The sequence below is a fragment of the Triturus cristatus genome, chromosome 10 (assembly GCF_964204655.1).
Source record: "Triturus cristatus chromosome 10, aTriCri1.1, whole genome shotgun sequence".
NCBI lineage: Eukaryota > Metazoa > Chordata > Amphibia > Caudata > Salamandridae > Triturus > Triturus cristatus.
Window position 1 is genome coordinate 692394921 of NC_140593.1, and position 19373 is coordinate 692414293.

A 19373-nucleotide genomic window follows, 5' to 3' on the forward strand; every position below is an offset into this window, starting at 1 on the left:
ACATGGGGGCCGGCCAGGCACCGGAGGGACAGGATCAGGGTGCAGCAGAAGGAGGCAGTGAAGGGGTGGTGGAAGCAGGAGAGTCACTGGCAACTGCAGTGGAGTTGACTGAAGTAGTGTATGCAGTCACAACTGTGGAGCACAAGTCAGATGGGGTGTGTGCCGGCACAACTGCAGTGAGCAGGTCAGATGGAGTGGACTGGGTCCCCACTACAGTGCCCAAGTCAGATGGGGTGGTCGTGGACTCCACTGTCAAGTCAAGTCAAGTCAGGGACATTTGTATCGCGCACATATCACTCCAAGAAGAGTCTCATGGCGCTTGCAGACGGCTCTGAAAAAAGGATAACGGCTTAGTTTTCAAAAAGCCAAGTCTTCAACTTCTTGCGGAAACAGCTATGTTCAGAAATGCTACGCAGATGTGAGGGCATTTTGTTCCAGGATGCCGGTGCCAGAAAGGAGAAAGATCGACCCCCTTTCCTGGCAGTTTGAATTCTAAGGGGAGTAAGCAATGCCTCATTGCTGGATCTGAGCATTCTGGGTGGTTGATACCAGCGTAGCTTTTGCGATCAGTATTTTGGACCATTTCCATACATATGCTTATGAGTCAAGCACAGGATTTTAAAAAGGATTTGCTTTTTCACTGGCAGCCAGTGGCGAGTTTTTAAACAGGAGGCAGAAGAAGTTCTTTGCGGGAGGTCAAGGACTAACCTGGCTGCGGTATTCTGCAGAACCTGGAGCCTATTTAAACGATTTTCATTTATTGAGAGCAGTAGGGCATTTCTATAGTCCATTCAATTAATAATCAATCCCTGTATTAGTGGCTTCCGCGCTTTAATGGGGATCCATTTAAAAACCTTCCGCAAACTGTGCATAACGTCAAAACAAGTGCCAATGACATGGTTTATTTGGCTTTTCATGGACAGTTGATTGTTCATATAAAAACCAAGATTACGAACCATATCCTTGGGGGTTGGGCAAGGGCCTAAATTAGATGGCCACCAATCATGTGTCCAATGTTCCGTTGCCTTGACAAAGATCATAATCTCTGACTTACTACAATTTAATTGGAGATAGTTAGCCCTCATCCACTTGTCAACATGAGTCATACAATTTTTGAAATGCAGCTTGGTTTCAGTGGGGTCCGGGCATAAGGTGATCAGAATCTGAGTGTCATCTGCGTAGGATATGACATCAAAACCATAGGTTCTGATAACCTTAGCCAATGGGGTCACATTCAAATTAAAAAGCGTTGGGCTCAAAATGGAGCCCTGCGGGACTCCCATCTTGACCGGTCTCTCACATGAAATGCTGTTTCCCATCTGAACAGTTGTTATGCGTTCGGATAGGTAGCTATTGAACCATTTAAGGGCATTCCCTCTGACACCTATCTCCCAAAGCCGCTGTTCTAAAATGTTATGGGAGATGGTGTCAAAGGCGGCAGACAGATCAAGCAGGACGAGGACGACTGACTGGTGTTTGTCTAAAGCTAGTCTGATGTTATCAGTGACCTCGTCCAGCGCTGTCTCCGTGCTGTGTGCCATCCTAAAACGAGACTGTGAGAGGTCTAAGAGTCCATGGCTTTCAAGATAGTCAACAAGCTGTTGGTTAACAAGGGACTCCAGCATCTTCCCGAAATAGGGGAGTAGAGAGATAGGACGGTAATTTAGGAGAAGTTTTGGATCAGCCGTCGGTTTCTTAAAGATCGGCCTTACTCTGGCTGCTTTCCACATTGTGGTAAAGTCCGCTTCTGAAAATGACTTCTTAAATAAGCCGATTAATCTTTCCAATAATACTGGAGCGATGATGGAGAAAAATTTGGGAGGGACAGGGTCTGTAGGGGAACCCGACTTTATCTTTTGCCTGACAGAGGTAACAGACTTACAGTCACATTTTACAAATTCATTCAGATTATGGGGAGGATCGGGTAAAGGGCAAGGCAGATCTTCAGGATAAGTACTGTTGTGTAAAGGTATAGGAGAATGGTGAATGGCTGTAATTTTCTCCTCAAAAAAATTAGATAGATAATCAGTCCAATTTTGGGAGACAGGCATTGATGGCTGATTACTGGGAATTGTAAATTCTTTTTAAATTTGGTAAAGTTCCTTAGAAGAATTTTCTGCCTTATGTATCCGATCTATAAGGAATGTTTTTTTTGCCAGTTTTATTTCATTCATGTAGCCATGATGCAGCTTCTTGTATTTTTCACGATCGGCCAGATCTTTGCTTTTGCGCCACTGTCTTTCAGCGGTTCTACATGAGAATTTTGTCATTTTTAATTGATCAGTAAACCAGGGGGCAGTTCTTGTCTTGATCTTGACATTACTGAAAGGGGCAATTTTTTCTAATGCAGTCAGAATAGCTTTGTCAAGATGTTGTGCCGCTTGATTTACGCTGGCTTCTGGGTCTATCTGCTCTGGGCAGAAATGCTTTAAGAAGAGGGGCAAGGTGACTTTGCGCCATGATCTGCGCAATATGAGTTCACTCTCCAAGGGGCATGTCAGCAACAACCGGTGATAATTATCGCTAAGCACACTTAGCGCTAGGATAATTATCACCGGCTAGCGTGGATTTTTATCGCTGAGATAGCGTGCTATTAGCAACGCTTATATCAAAAGTGATAAAAATCCTAGCGCTAACTGCCTAACGTGAGATTATCGCTGGAAACCCAGCGATAATCTCACGAAATGTGGCGTTAGCTTGTCGATAGGGCCTCACAAACTTAGCCATGATATCCACCTTCCATAGGATATCATGGCTAAGTCAGTCCTGAAGCAGGCGTAAGGAAAGTAGCGATAACCGGGGTTATCGCTACTTTTCTTGACGCTTGGGCTTAATGATAGAAGAAATGTCGCTTAGCGACATTTCTCCTGCCATGTTAGGTCAGGAACGCCCACTTTGCATCTCATTAGAGATGCAAAGCTGGGCGTTAAGATTTCCTGCGCTAATGCAAGGTTTCACGCGTTAGCGTGACCTTGCAAATTAGGCGATAAATTATCGCTGCTTTTCGGCCGAAAACGTCCGCAAAAGCGGCGATAATTTTCTATCGCCGCGTTGTAGATATGCCCCCAAGTTAGTTTTAGCCGCAGTTATGGGAATAGTGAATTTCAATAATTATTGGGCTGTCCATAATAACGGCGTTGGGGGCTCCATCGTTATTCCAGACGAATTAGTAAAAAGAAGATCCAGAGTATGGCCTGCGCTATGTGTGGGACCTACGACCAGCTGATCAAGACCAAGGGTGTTCATGTTAGAGAATAGTTTCTCAGTGTCAGGGTTGGATAGCCTTTCTGCATGATAGAAAGAGGGAAAAGGTGTGGCACAGCGGCCAGGGCGACTGACGCTGGATGCTGGGGATCTCGGTCCGATACCCGGCTCCGGCAGCAAGGGTCTGCCCAGCACCATGTGACTCTGGGCAATAGCTCGCTTAATCTTCCCAACAGCCCCCAGCGCCTTGACACCTTCGGGTAATTGTTCGCTCTTTACAAATACTGTACATTTACATTTACATAATTACAATCTCAGATTAGGAGAAAATTGTCTGAGGCTAATACATGCGGTGCAATACTTTCTAACAATTTATCAGTAAAGTCCCCTTTTGTTCCTGGGGTTGATAAATTAAGGCCCCTCTCAGGAGCCATTAGAGAAGCCATTGATCTTAAAAATACTTATTTCAATATGGCTATGGATGAGACTTTCTAAGACAGTGATATTTAGAACATGTATAGAGGCAATTAATAGGTCGCCCCCTCTAGTCTCTTTCCTATCTATTCGAGTGACTTTGTATTGCGAAGGGAAGGCAATGGGCACATCAGGGGAGGCATGCTCATGTAGCCAAGTCTCCGTAACAAAGCAGATATCGGGGGCTACTAGATCTAAAAGGCTCCATGTCTCTACTGAATGTTTAGAGATGGAGCCCGCATTAAAATAGATTGCGCTGAGTTGACTGGGAGCAGTGAGCTGATTTGGACAGAAAGATGTAATGGCCTTCTTAGGACTAATGAGATTGACTGGGCGCCTGATTTCTGGAATACTAGATATTTCTTTTACAAGTGCATCAGTAAGTTCTATAAAAGGGGTGTTTAAGTCTTTTATTTCTTTACTTGAATATTTAATATGTGCCATATTACCTCTAGATCGAAAGATGTCCCGAGAAGTATAGATTGCTCAGAAACAAGAGAAAGGATGCAGGGGTTCTGGCGTCTGGCGACTGTCAGGCACGGATGGGCACAGACAGGCTTGCCTTCAGCGCGCCGCCAGCGCGTCGCTGCGCGCGTCCGCGCCCTTCACCCGATTAAGTAGGTAACGGCGTGGAAAAAAGCTAGAGCGCTAACTGACAGCTTCCGGTGATAGAACCGGAAGCAATGACTGCCAAGAGCGACCCTCCGTTCAACCGGCACAAGCCGTGACGGACCGGGGTCAGAGGCAGCTATCTAGTAAGCAATGAAAAAAGACAGACAGACTGGTGAGTACAGTGCAATATCTAAAATGATTTAAAACAAGTGTACAAAATGCGTTTCCACTCAGCAGTATTTATAACAACTAGCGTTGGTTATGACTGGAACTACCTTCGAAGTATTAAAAAACAGCAGGTTATCAGATTTCCAGAGCACCGCTGCAGTGCCTAACTCAATGGGAGATGAATGGGGTTCAGGTGAGGTCGGCAGGACAGAGAGGGGGGACACGGTCCCCACATCAGTGGCACTAACTGTCTGACCGGGGGTGGAAGAGCAAGTGGTAGGGGGGAGGGCCTCAGCATTTTGGGGATGGTGTATCTGTGGGTGGGGGAACCTGGAGCAGGGTGTAGCAGGGGAACCTCTGGAGTGGTGGCCTGGGGGATGGAAGACGGAGACTTCGCCGTGGAGCTGCGTGGCAGGGGTGGGGTCTTGCTCTTCCAGCTCTGGGGGAACTTGCGGGTGGGGGCCTCAGTCTGACTGTGCCTGGGGGAGGGTGTCTGGGTGTGAGGGGCACTCCCCTCTGTGTGTGGGGACTTCCTCTTCCCCTTGTAAGCTGCATCTGCTGGGTCGGTGGGGAAGAGGCCAAGGTCACAGAGGAAGAGCTTCTGTGGAGATGGGGGTTGCAGGTGAGGTAAGGGAAGGGGGCTGGGAGGGAGAGGTATCGGAGTGCTGCAGAGTGGTTGTGGATGACTGTGTATGTGTCTGCAAACCATCCCCTGTGAGTGTGGTATCAGTCCCCTGCGCTTGCTTGTGTGCACGTCTAGACCTTGGTTTGGGTGTTTGTGTGCTGCCCGTGTCTGTGGGTTTGTGAGAATGTGCAGGTGTGTGTGTGCTTGGGACAGGTAGGGTGCTGGGAATCGTGGGTGGTGCAGGAGTAGGAGGTGTGCAGGACTGTTGGGGGAGGGACACTGCTGCCGTCAGGGAGGAGGCCATGGACTGATTGGTCCTCTGTAAGGCAGACATGCCCGATGATATGCCCTCCATGAACGACACCAGTTGTGTCAACAGACTGGTGTGTGCATGGAGGACACTCAGCATTGATGTCTGCCCTACATGGATCTGTCTAAGCAAGTCCACAGACTCCTCACTCAGGGCAGCAGGGGACACAGGGGCAGGGGGTGCAGTGCCTGGAACAAAGGAGACATACTCCCGAACACGGGAGCCTCCACGGACCTCTGGGATGGGAGCCGATGGGAGGGTGGTGATGGTGGTGGTTGGGGCGGTGGCGGGGACAGCCTCACTAGCTGGGGTTTGGTGGCTGCTGACACCCGCCTCCACAAGGGAGTCATCCTCCGAGCTGCTGTGGCCCTCAGCTGGGGTGGATGATGCTGAGGACTCCTCGGTGTGGCTCCACTCGCCCTCCGTGCCACTGGGTCCCTCCGACTCCTCACCTTCTGTCCCAGTCAGGCTCTGTGGCTCCTCCTGGTCCGTTGAGCTGTCTCCTCCTGTGGCCGTGGATGTATCTGGATAGAATTAGGAAAAAAGAGAACAACATCAGTCACCTGCACTGACTGCACACACCACAGTGAGCACATCACATCACAGGGCAAGCCCTGGCATCATCAGCTGAACACTGCTCAGAGTGCTCACACTGTTTAGAATAAGCCAATTGTCAGTCTCACCATCAACCATGGCACTTGTATCCCTCCTGGACTTGCAACCATATGTCTGTTGCATGTTGGATGCTAATACCCCAATGTGCTGACATTAGCCTCACATTTGTTGGATATGCAAGTAAACATGTAGGAGTACGTCACTATACACACAGCACATCTCTTGCCACTGACTCAGTACAGGTGTCAGGATGAAGGGATGGCCAGAGACTCATTTCACATGCTTGTGATACATTCCAGCAACACACACTATGATGGTCTCATGTCCTGATAGTCAATGCCACAATGGGGTGCATGGAGCACACTTGAACACAATGCAGGATCACTCATAGCAAGTTAAATGCCATGGCACTGGCATGCCTGGAAAGTCAGTCAACACTGTCTCCTGTCACAGGGGCAGGGCATCCAGACAACAACAGTGTCACAATCATAGCTCAGGGGTAAAGCAAACTCTGCAGCTGACAAGTACACTTGCCTATCCCCTGCAAACAAAATATTCCTGACCCAGAAGACCCCACATCATGCAAATCAGGCATATAAGTCTCTGCGAGCACAACTCCCTGTACATTAGCACATAACAGTCTGCTGTGCATGTAACCCAGCTGCCTGAAGTGCACAGTTGCATACACCATTGTGCTCACACACCTATATGTCACACAGGTCTTGTCTCTCATAGTCACATCTCAGCTGTCCTGCTGACCCTCAAACTCATGAACACCCCAGTTGTACCTAACAGAAAGCCACACCACAATGACACAGAGGCAGACACCTGAAGGCACATGTCACTAAGCACAACCTGTAAGTTGATACACAGGAGTGGGATTACAGAGTGTTTCTAAATGCCCTTGAGTAGGCATAACTGCCCAGGTCTACGTGAAACAGTGTTTAGCCCTGGACAGTAGTCAGGTGGCTAAGCAAGTGTGACACACTTGATATACATACTCCTAAGGCACACACATTGGCGTCCCCTGCTGCATGGGTTTGTTTGAAATACCCCAGCCACATGTGGCGAGTCAGACAAGCAATTGTAACACATATCAAGGGCACACACAGATCACATGTCAGATCTCGGGCATTGTGTAAACAATTGACCCAGCCATGAAACACACAACAGAGTCACGGTAACAGATGCTGTCCGGAAGCTGAAGCATAGTTGACTGCGGGGACACAGTGCCCTAGTGACACAAGCAACAAACTGTAGGGGCCACACCTGTGGATCAGATGAGGAGGGTGCATCACACAATTGAGGGACATGAGTATTGGACTACAAGACCTACGTAATATGGAAGTGTGACCAGGCCAAAAGACTGCAATTAGCATGTCAAACATAGTACACAGATTAGGAATGGACTTACCTCCTCCTCACTGCTGTATGGGCTTCAGCTGCCCATCCAGGTCCGGGAAGACCACCGCCAGTATCCTGTGCATGTGGGGGGTCAGGATCCGGTGTCCACCCCTCCTGCGAGGAGGCGACAGCTTCAGCTGGACCCTTGCGAGCCTCCGGGTCCAGCCCGAAGGTCCTGCCACCTCTTCTGGCAGTTGCGGATCTGGCGCTTGTAGACCCCCACTGATCGAACTGCCCGGGAGATGGTCAGCTATATCTCCTGCTTCTGGTGGGCATCAACCTGTGAGGATGACAAAGTTAAAAGTCCATTACCACACATGGCCCATATTTGTGCTGCACACAGTTGGATATACATGACGTCATCACAAAGGAAAATGAGTTACACAGGTAGTGCACCCATGGAAAAGGACAAATGCCCTGCATGTCTGACATATTAACAATACCTGGGAAGTTTAAGCTTGCACAAATGCACTTTAGCTGCAGAACACCTGTTCATTACATGTACCTACGCACTTTGGGGGATGAAAGTACTCAGTGAGTATGCTTGCCACTGGTGTACACATTGCTACTACTGCTAGTCAGACAACATGCACAATTAGGAAGGCAGTGGACTGCACACTCACCTGATCCCCTGGTTTCCCATACAGCTTGTTGTACTGTGGAAGAAGCCTGTCCAGCAGGGCCTGGTTCTCCTCCTCAGTGAAGGCTGGAGCCCTCTCCAGCGTACTTGCCAGAGCAGTAGCCAGAGGATGCAGAGACAGCAGCAGTGGTTGCAGGGATGTGGTCCAGTAGCATGTAGTGCAGGCAAGTGAGCTCCCTGGGGGTCAGCCAGCCTTATATCTGTGCTGCAGAGGCAGAATCTGTGCCATGTGTCCCAAGTGTTAGGTCCAACACGGTTGCATTCTATGAATCTGGCCAATCCATGGAAATGTACGACTCGTACACGTCTTCCGCATCATTCAAATCTTCACCTTCATAGAACCCTAGGAATTGCAACATTGTTGTAGGCATCCAACTGAATTTCCAGCGCACGACTCGCACAAGTTTTGAATCTGCATCCGTCTCCATGACAGTCCAGAGCCAATGGGTGCGCCCGGCTCGGTCAACTGACTGTACCACGCGTAGTTGGAAAATACACACGCACCCCTCTCCATACGATTCAAAGGCCAAGGCGTACGCCGGTCTTGGACCATGCCTGCCCGACGCATATGCATGATAGTCACCCGCATCGGTCCTCATTGCAGTCAATGGCTAAGCATACGCACGGCTCTGTCCTGAACTGTGCAATGTGTACGCATAGTCACCCGCATCGGTCCTCATTGCAGTCAAAGGCTAAGCGTTCGCACGGCTCGGTCCTGAACTGTGCAATGCGTGCGCATAGTCACCCGCATCAGTCCTCATTGCAGTCAATGGCTAAGCGTACGCACTGTTCAGTCCTGAACTTTAAATGCATACGCATAGTCACCCGCGTCGGACCTCATTGCAGTCAATGGCTAAGCGTACGCAGGGCTCGGTCCTGAACTGTGCAATGTGTACGCATAGTCACCCGCGTCGGACCTCATTGGTGTGACTATTTGACGGCTTCAACACACAATTACTTGCCAGGGACTCAGGTGCACACCTACCACACTACAGCATTGGCCACACAGTGTCCTATGGCATGTAAGGCTGCATTACCTGTGTGTTTGGGGGGCAACATTTGGTTTGTTGTGTGGCACATTTGTGCAGCCACTCCCAGGCTGTTCACGTGTTCATGGGGACAGAATCCTTTGTGTGTTGTGTACATTACCACTGTGATGTGCAACTGTAAAGTTATGGGCATGAGTCATTGACACAGTTTCAGGTTGGATATGTTTACGACTTGTCACATATACCCTGAGTCCTGGGGGTGATGGTATGTACGTCACAGTGAGACCTATAGCCACAATTCTGATGTACACCCACAGTCTCTGTGCATGTTGTGTCTCATATGTGGCTGATCAAATGTGCCCATTGGGAGACAGTCTCCACATACATGTGGTTTGTGCATCAACATTGATGTTGTGTGTGTGTCTAAGAGACGTACATGTAGGGCCTGCAGTCACAACAGTGGCCACTACCTGTGGGACTCACGGTTGCCTTGAGGCCTGTACATGATACGCCATGTCATGCCAGTGTCCATGTGGCAATACAGGGACCCTGGGTATCTGCATGGCAAAGATCTGTGATGCCTGGGAGACATCAGGCCTCACTTGTCACTCTATTGTGTGTGTTTGTAACGTCACAGCAGTACATAGGTAGGGTGGCACAGCCCAATGATTGGCCATTGCACTACATGGTACTTATGTGGACATGTGGTCTTGAGATGTAAGGTGATGGGCATGTAGGCGACATATGTTTCCATGCCCAACAGCACACACCTCAGTACATTGTGTATTGGCATGATGTATTATGTGATATTTTGCTTGGTCATAGCCACATGGGTGGATGAACCGACAATCGTCCTTTGTGCATCTCTGTTCTACAGGGCACCAGCTGTCCATAGACCGTTCCCAGACCTTAAAACCATGCAGGAATACGACTGCATCCGACGGTACCCCTTCACCAGGCCACTGATTGAGGAGTTGGCAGAGCAGTTGGCGCCCCATCTGCTAACTGGCCGGACATACCCTACAGCACTGACCCCAGAGGTGAAGGTGATTGCAGCCCTGCACTTCTTTGCTACTGATATCTTCCAGTACACTGTGGCTACTGCTGGTGGTATATCGCAAACTATGTTTAGTCATGTGCTACGCGATGTCTTGGAGGGGATGTTGCATTTCCTTGACCTGTACATCAAGTTCCCTAGCCCAGCTCAACTCCCTGAAATAAAGGATGCCTTTTATACACTGGGGAGGATGCCGAACGTCATCGGATCCATTGATGGTACACATGTGGCCCTGATACCACCACAGGCACATGAGCAGGCATACCGGAGCAGGAAACATTTCCACTCCATCAATGCTCTGGTGGTATGTCTTGCAGACATGTGTATCACACATGTGTGTGCATGTTGCCCCGGTTCTGCGCACAATGCCTTCATCATGAGGAGTAGTGGTATTGCAATGCTGATGTCACAGATGCCAGACCAGCGTGCCTGGCTTGTCAGTGTGTACTGACTGTTTACCATTGTGTGTGTTTGGCAATGTTGTATTCCGCCCTCCTTCAAAACTCTGCTAATTGTTCAATTGTTTGTGTGTAGGTGACTCCGGACACCTCAACATGCTGTGGTTGCTGACAACCCTCAGGAACCCTGTGACACCAGCTGAGATGCGCTACAATGAGGCACGGCACATGGTCTGAGCAGGAGGGTGATTGAGCGGTCATTTTGTCTCCTGAAAAGCCGCTTCCGCTGCCTGGACAAGACCGGAGGGGCCCTCCCATTTGACCCTGCAAAGGTGTGCAAAATTATCCTTTTATGCTGCATACTACACAACATGGCAGTGCGGAAGAAGTTGCCTCTCATCCAGGATGACGATGACCGACCTCCACCACCTGTGGAGGATCCAGGCCTGGGACACGATGCCAGTGATGATGATGATGAGGGCAACGTCCGCACACAGCTCATCAACAACTTCTTCACCTGAATGTGAGTTTACAGGGTTGTTATGTCAATGTATAGAGTTAGCATGAAATGTGTTGTGGCTGCTCTGTTGCTGTTTGAGTGTGTCTGTGTGCCACTTGACTGGATGCATGCAGTGATGTGTCCATTCAGGTGGTCTGTACTCCACAATAGTGCAGAACTACTAACTTGTTTCTGGGTAGGTTTCTTGTGACATGTTTTATGCATGTGTATTGCATTTCTCTCCTGTTCTGCTGTGCTTTTGTCTGTGTCTTGTGTCTGTCCTTCCCAGGGTACTTTGCCTGTTGTTTGGGCAACACTGACCTCCAACACCCAGAATCCAACACCTTTGTGGAAGTTGTCAATTCCCATCAAGTGATGTGCCACACACCCCTGGACTTCAATTCCCAGACACTTTGTGACCGTGTGTCCACTGTAACATACAATTTCCTTGCAACTCTTTTGTAATAAACATGTTGCTGATGTGTAATGAACCTGTGCTATGCTTTGTTAGGTGCGTTGTCTGTCTTTCCACATCTGAGTGATATTTGCTTACCTCACCTGTGGACTTGTTACCACTGACTGTGGATAGGTGTTGTGTCTGTGCATACCAATGTGTTTCAGGTCAACATCATTGTGTGTGATGAGTTACATGGACATGGTGAGTATGTGTTGTGGTGCCATAGTGGTGTGTCTCCCTCACATGTGTCACATCACCATGACTCACATAACGGTGGTCACATTGTTGTAGTATTTGGCATGCACTGTGTTGTTTAGCAGATCAATATCTCCATGACACATGACAAGTTGAAATCACAACAGAGGCAGGTATGGTGTACTGGTGAGTTTATTTACAAACATGTGTGAGGATAGTGCACAGGATAGTGTGTGCTGTACATTGGGTTTTGAAACCAAAGTCACAGTAGAGTTGGAAGTGTTCGTAGATGAAATGTCCAGAGTAAAGTCCCTAGTCATCTGCTACATTGGACCAACATGAACCCTCCATGTCATGTAGGCGAGCTGTGTCAGATACGACAAGGTGAATGGGTTGCGCACAAAGAACATTGTTCAGAAGAGGTTTAGAGACCCTGGGGGATGTGCTGGGACATCTGCATCTCATATGTCCTTCTTCGGACAACCCCTCTTCTTCTTGGGGGGGGATCCTCAGGTGCAGGCCTCTGCGGTGCAGGGGACTCTCCACCAGAGTCATCCTCCCTCCCTGTGGCACTAGCAGGTGGTGTTGCAACAGATGTTGTGGCCACACATAGAGGTGTGGACATGTTTGTGCTGATCTGGCGAAGGCATTGGAGTATGTCCCGATGCACCGCAGTAAGTGCATCTCACTTTGCCTCCATGCGGGCATGGTGGGCAGCCTGCTCCTGTTGAATGTCCTTGAGGATCCCCACTACCTGTCCAAATCCTCCGGTGCTATCCTGGTACGCATCTATGATGCGTGCCAGTTGGGGGTCATCATGCAGTCCAGACCCCTCTGCAAGGCATGCCCTCTGCTTCCCACCCCTCCCAGCACCCCTATCCACACGGGCAGGACCAGTGGCGGCACGCACAAGTGACACTTGGACCCCTTGGGTGGTGTTGCTGGTGGTGTTGTCTGTAGCTTCCTGGGGGTCCTGTGTCCCTGTGCTGTCGGTGTGCTGTGGCCTTGGTCTGTCCATGTTGGCGGGGTGCCCTGTCTGTTTCCAGATGCTGGAGGCGTGGGTACAGGGGGTGCAGACGTTGGTGCTGCTGGTGCTGCATGATGACTCACACCGGAGGTGCCAGGTTGTTTGTCGTCATCCGAAGAGGACAGAGACAGATTCGAACCAGAGAGCTGGGGGTCCACCAGAGTCTGGGACTGGGACTCCTCTCCATTTGGGGCTGTGTCCCCAGCACCACCTGTGTTTGGAAGAGACACACAATGTAAGTTAGGTTTCTACAGGCATCAATGGTTCACAGACATGACATTTTCTACTGTGCGTCCAGATGCCTGCCTGTACACTGCTTTGTCCAGGCATGTCACGGACAGAGATTGATATTGTTGTTGCACATTGTCCAGCCAAAATGAAAAATTTCAATGTGCATGTCGAAGTGTGTGCATGCCCAGCTCATGTATAGATTTGTCTGTACATGACCATTACTACTCAAGGGCCATCACGTTGCTGACACAGGTGTGTCATCCCTGTACACATGTGAGCTTTAACAAGGACATACGTGCTATTCCACTGAGGATATGTTGTAGTATTGGGGCATGTGTGGTAGCAGATTTTGCTAGTCTTTGTGTGCCACATTGGTGTATTGGTACAACATGGTCACAGTCCGGTATGCCTGTGATCTCTTTGGAGGAAGTGTTTTTTTACAGTGTTCCTAGTTCCCATCTCATTTCATACAAGTGATGATGTCACCATTGTTAATGAGTCTGGTGCTGAGTTTTGTATGTGCATATGTGATTTGACTTGTCAATGTTCTCCATGGTGACATGGATTGGGCAAAGTAGCACTCTGGCTTTTCAATGCTCATGACAGTGAGGGCCGGTGGTATGTGTGTTGCAGTTTGACTGCTGTGAGAAGCATGTCTACTCCAATGCAGTCCAGGTTCAACCTTGTGTCTACAGTGTCTATGTCAGTGAGTGGTGTGTTCTGTGAAGGATGCATGTGTTTCAGCACGATGTAGGAGTGGAATGCAGCTCACAACAGCACCGAGTGTGAATGAGACCATGCTATGGTGTCTGCTATATTGGTGTGTCCATTCCATTCACTGTCAGTTGTTCCCTGTCAATGATGTATATGTGAGTTCCTGTGTGTTTTGTGCAATGTACCATATATGGCTCTCGACATTTGTCATCTGCAAGACACACCTCCCCAGCCCGTCCAGGGGGCACCCCTGGACACTGCATCCCCAGACAATGAGTTTGAACATATGGTTGTAATGGCTGTGTGTGTGACTGTGTTTTGTTTGGCCAGTGCATATATGTGATTGTCAGCCACATCATTTCTCAGGCCCAGTGTCAGACATCTTGTCAGTCCCTTCCCACTCCCTGTGATGCGAGCATGGTTCAGTGTGAGCTTGCTGGGCCATGTGTGTGGGTGGGGATTAGGGGTGGGCGGAATTTGCGGAATTAACCTTCGCAAATTATCGCGAGAATGTTTAAAATTATCGCAAACAAGCAGAAATATCGCGAAGATGCGGAAGTTTTTTTCCGGCATGTTCGCGAGATTTTCTGCATGGTTGCGGGTCGCCAACTTACCCATGTGGTTGCTTGCGGGCGCGGCCATCTTGTTTTGAGTTGTTCTCGCGGTGCATGATCGCGAGAAGAAAGACGTGATCGCGCGACGCATGACGTCACTGCGGGCGCGAACTGTCGCGAGACAGCGCAAATGGCTAAAAACAATACAACATCTCATGGAGAACGCGACCGGATCAAGAAAACTTGTCGGCGAACGCAGGGATTCAGGTAAGGCGATCGCGCGCGCGCGAGAATGTATCATTTTACAGCGCGAGCAAGAAACAAATTATCGCCAAGCTGCGGAAACCGGAATTTTTGACATTTTCGCGCTCTCCGCGGAACGCAAAAATGTCAAATTATCGCAATTTCCGCGAACGGAACGACATTTTTGCCTAGGCCTAGTGGGGATTGTCTGTGACTACAACTCCCATCATGCTCTTGGCTACACCTTCTTTCCCAGCATGCCCATTTTTCCTTCCTCTTGACTCTGCTACCCTGTGAGGGGGTGTGACAGCAATGGCAAGATGGCTGCCTGTGCAGACCTGGTGTTTGTTGGTGCCCAGTTCCCAGTATGGCCTTGTGCTCCCCACAACAGAGCCCAGTGTCAGACATGTTGTCAGTTCATTCCCACTCACAGTGAGGCGAACATGGTTCAGTGTGAGCTTGCTGGGCCATGTGGTGGGGTGGGGAATGTCTGTGACTGCAACTCCCATCATGCTTTTGGCTACACCCCCCTTCCCAGCATGCCCATACATCCTTCCTTTTGACTCTGCTTCCCTGTGAGGGAGTGTGACAGCAATGAAAAGATGGCTGCCTGTGCAGTCCTGGTGTTTGTTGGTGCCCAGTTCCCAGCATGGCCGTGTTGTCCCCACAACAGAGCCCAGTGTCAGACATCTTGTCAGTCCATTCCCACTCCCTGTGAGGCGAACATGGTTCAGTGTGAGCTTGCTGGGCCATGTGGTTGGGACGGGAATGTCTGTGACTGCAACTCCCATCATGCTTTTTGCTACACCCCCTTCCCAGCATGCCCATACTTCCTTCCTTTAGAGTCTGCTTCCTTGTGAGGGAGTGTGGCAAGATGGCTGACTGTGAAGTCCTTGTGTTTGTTTGGCTACACGTCCAAAGAGAGCCCCTGTGCTTCACACAGCAGCACCCAGTACGGTGTATCTTTGGCTGATATTTCACTACGGTGTGAGTCAATGCATTCTTTCCGGTGAGTAGTGTGGAGTTTGTGTTGAGGAGTGTGTGTGTCTCCACATGCTGGTAAGTATGGTCAGAGCTGTCAGTCTTCCTTCCCACCCAGCCAGACATCCCACCATGAAACGTGCTTCCATTGGAGGGCATGCAAGTTGTCTTTCAGGATGTCAGTCAGTGGTGTCCTGCTTCTGATTGGTGCACAAGCCCTACTAGGGCCTTGCGCTCCCCACAGCAGGATTCAGTGTCAGCCATCTTGTCAGCCATTTTCCACTCCCTGTGATGTGGGCATCGTTCAGAGAGGTCTGGATGGGCCAATTTTGAGGGGGAGCATTATCTCTGACTACAAACCCCATCATGCTTTTGGATACACTCACTTCACCTGCATACCCACTATTCCTTCCTGTCAGTCAGCTGCACTGTGAGGTAGCATGTTTGTGTTGGCAAACTGTCTGACAGTGTTTATTTGGCTTTGTGCCACTGCCTTGCTCTATTTGTTTGTAGGTTGGTACATGTCATGACGCAGTTCCAAGTCACTATGAGATGACAGGTATTGTGTTTGTCTGACTAGCATACACATCTTGGGATGATTATCTATTAGTTACTGTGGCTTTGCTAATGGTGCATGGTTTCACTGTTCCCTTGCCACACAATATTGAGTATGTGTACTCACCAGGCTCTGGTATGTCTGTTAGACCATGGACGCTCTCTGGTGGTAGGATGTCCCGCACCTTCTCCTCCCAGGTCCTGAAGTAGACTGGTTTGGCAGGAGGGCCACCGCCGGTGCGCTGACTCAATGCGTGATCTTTCTTGATGAGTTTCTTGACCCTCCTGCGCACGTCATACCACCTTTTCTGGATATCGTCCTTTGTGCGCAAAGTTGGTGCTTGTGCATTCACCTTGTCCACAATCCTCGCCCACATCTTTGTTTTCTGAGACATGGGGGTCCTTTGGACCAATGGACCAAACAAATGTGGCTCTACTCTGATGATCTCGTCTAGCAGCATCATCTGTGAACTTGGATTTTTCTTTGGGGGCATGGTGATGGGTGGTGGTGTGAGTCATGTGTGTGTGAGGGTGCAAATGAGGGTGGGTTAGTGTTGGTTTTGCTAGCTGTATGTGTGTGTGCTTTTGGTGAGGTGCTAATGGTGTGAAAGTTGTGTGATGGGTGAGTTGTGAGTGTGTCTGTGGTTGCTGTGTGATGGTGTTTTCTGCTGGCTGTTGTCTCCTATTTGCAAAGGATCATGGTAGTGATTGATGTCCTTTATATAGGTGGAGTTGTGGGTGTGTCTTTGTTCCAGATTTTTTTTAATGTATTTATTGGCTTTGTCATTGCTTGTTTGGTCCTTTTTTTGTATTTTTTTCTTTAGGTTTTCTAGGCATGAAGGAGACGTTGTTCTGACCAAGACGGATGCTGATGTTGGCTCGTGCGGGCTTCTACGGCTCGTTCACGCTGACTTTCTTCTGTGTTTCATACGTGTCGGGCGCGGAGATCTCTATTGCTTAAGCTCCCTGTTTTCTGTGCGTGTCGGTCATTCGGTTTGGTCTCCGTGCGAGTCGGTCTGGATTTACACGCATTGTACTGCACGGATCAGACATCGTGGGTACGTGTCGGTCAGGTTCATTCCAGGTACGTGTCGGTGTGAATCGCGTCCATATTCCGGCCAAATCACTGTTTTCCCTATGGCTCGGTCGTACGACTTGTATTCCGTATGTGTCGGTTGTAATTCACACGCGTTGCATCGTACTGCAAGGGTCGTACGGCACCGGTCCGTGTCGGTCGGTCTCCGTTCCGGGCCCGTGTCGGTCTGTACGTATTGCAGCCGGAATCGGAATTGGCCCCTAAGCGTAAGAAAATCTGGCAGGAATTAGTGGATGTCAGGAAAGTGCAAAAGGCAACATTATATCTTATAAAAAACAATGATTACTACAAAAATGTGTATGTGGAAAAAGAAGACATTCTTTTAGGAGATGATAGTGAAATGTCAAGTGGTCAAATTGAGAAAGTGAACATGTCCAAAAGTGAACAAATTTATGAACATTATAGTGTACATCCACTTCATTCAAAAGAAGTGATGGGGAATACTATTTAATTATTCCAAATGAAGAACGTGAAGGGGACTCCCATGAGTGGGAAAAAAGTTTGGAAGCTCGTTGTTTTCCACAGCTGTTCCCAACTGGAAAAGGTGGACGATATGACGAACGATCAGTACAGATTCCTGCATCAGAATATCGGACAACAAGATTGTATGCAGAAGATGCAAGATTTCAACAATGTATCCCATATATATTTCATCCTTTGTTTGAGAGTGACTTGTCTGGACTTTCATATGCAGTCAACCACATATTAAAAACAGGAGTACATCTTCAAAATGTTTCTGCAAAGGAGTTTATGGATAAAGTACATCAGAGATACGATCATTTCGAATCTCAACTGATTAATTTGATGGCATGTCAGCACGGTACTAATGAGTATTGGTATCGTCGTCATGGAGAACTTTAAATGCATGCTAAGGAACTTAGGAACTCCTACTTGGTTTGTTACCCTAAGCTGTGCTGGATACGCTTGGGATGATTTACTTGAATTTCTTCGAGAAGCAAATTCAAATATTAAAAATATTTAATACAGGACACCTGGAGAATTGTGTTCTTTGTATCCTGAAATGTATGCAGATATTTCAATCATAGGTTTGAAGCTATGATGTCTTTATAAAAAAGAATCCTCCTCTTAGAGAAGTTATTGATTTCTTTTGGAGAAAGGAGTATCAAGCTCTTCATCACATATGCTTTTATGGATCAAGGATGCACCCAAATTTTGAACTGATTCGGGTGACACTATTTTATCTTTTATTGAAGATTATGTCACATGTGCTATACCAAAAAGGACAGAAGAAAACACCTTAAGTCAACAAGTGTTATGATTCCGAAGTCATCGATGTGGCAAATACTGTCGACGGAAATACAAATCGAAGGAAAAGGTTTATACCAAATGTCGTTTTAGATTTCCACGTCCAGTAATATCCAAAGGAAGAGTAAACAGTTTCATGTCAGCAGTGAGACATACCATCACTAGAAAATCACCCAAAAATACTTACAATTTGAAAAGAACTGAAGAATCAAAGTATATCAATGATTATAATCCAGCTATTCTGTCGATGTGGAATGCTAATATGGATATCCAGTATGTTGCGGATAATTCCATTGCTGTTGCTTGGTATGTAACATCATACATAACAAAATCAGAAAAGACGGAGTTGAAAGAAATGTGGGAAGAAATTTCTCTCGAGAAGAGTCTTAGTAAGAAATTGTACAGTTTTAGTTTGAAGATGTTATCCCATCAAGAGATTGGAGCGTACGAATGCTCAGATCGGGTGTCGTCTGCAAGTTTATATTCAAAGTCAAGAGCAATCATTTTGGTGAGTCTAGGTCTTGCTGCAACGCGAAATCGAGTACTTAAATCTAAACAAGAAATTGAATATTTAGCAGTAAATGAACCGGAAAGTACAGATATTGTCAAAACAAACATGTTGGATACATACTATCCAAATAGAAGTCGTCATCTTTAAAATATATGTCCATATGAAGTGCTGCAATTTTACAGTTTTAAGAGAAATACTACGGAAAACATAAATGAAGGAAAATATGAAGAGATTGGTTCAGAAGGATGTTTGGTGAAACACAGTAAAGGAAATCTGATTAATCATAGGAAACTGAGTTGTGACAATCCTGATAGAAGAGAATTTTACTATTTAGCTCTTTTGCAACTGTTTAAGCCTTGGCGTACGGAATTGGAATTACTTGGAGATTTTCAGTGCTATGAAGAGTCTTTCAATGCATGTAAAGATAGCATTGAATGCACAGTTTTTGCAAATGATCTCAAAATGTTGACTGAAGAAATTGATCAAGAAGCTACTATTGCAGCTGAGATTGCTAGAGACAGTTCTCAAGACAGTCAAAGTTCTTCTCC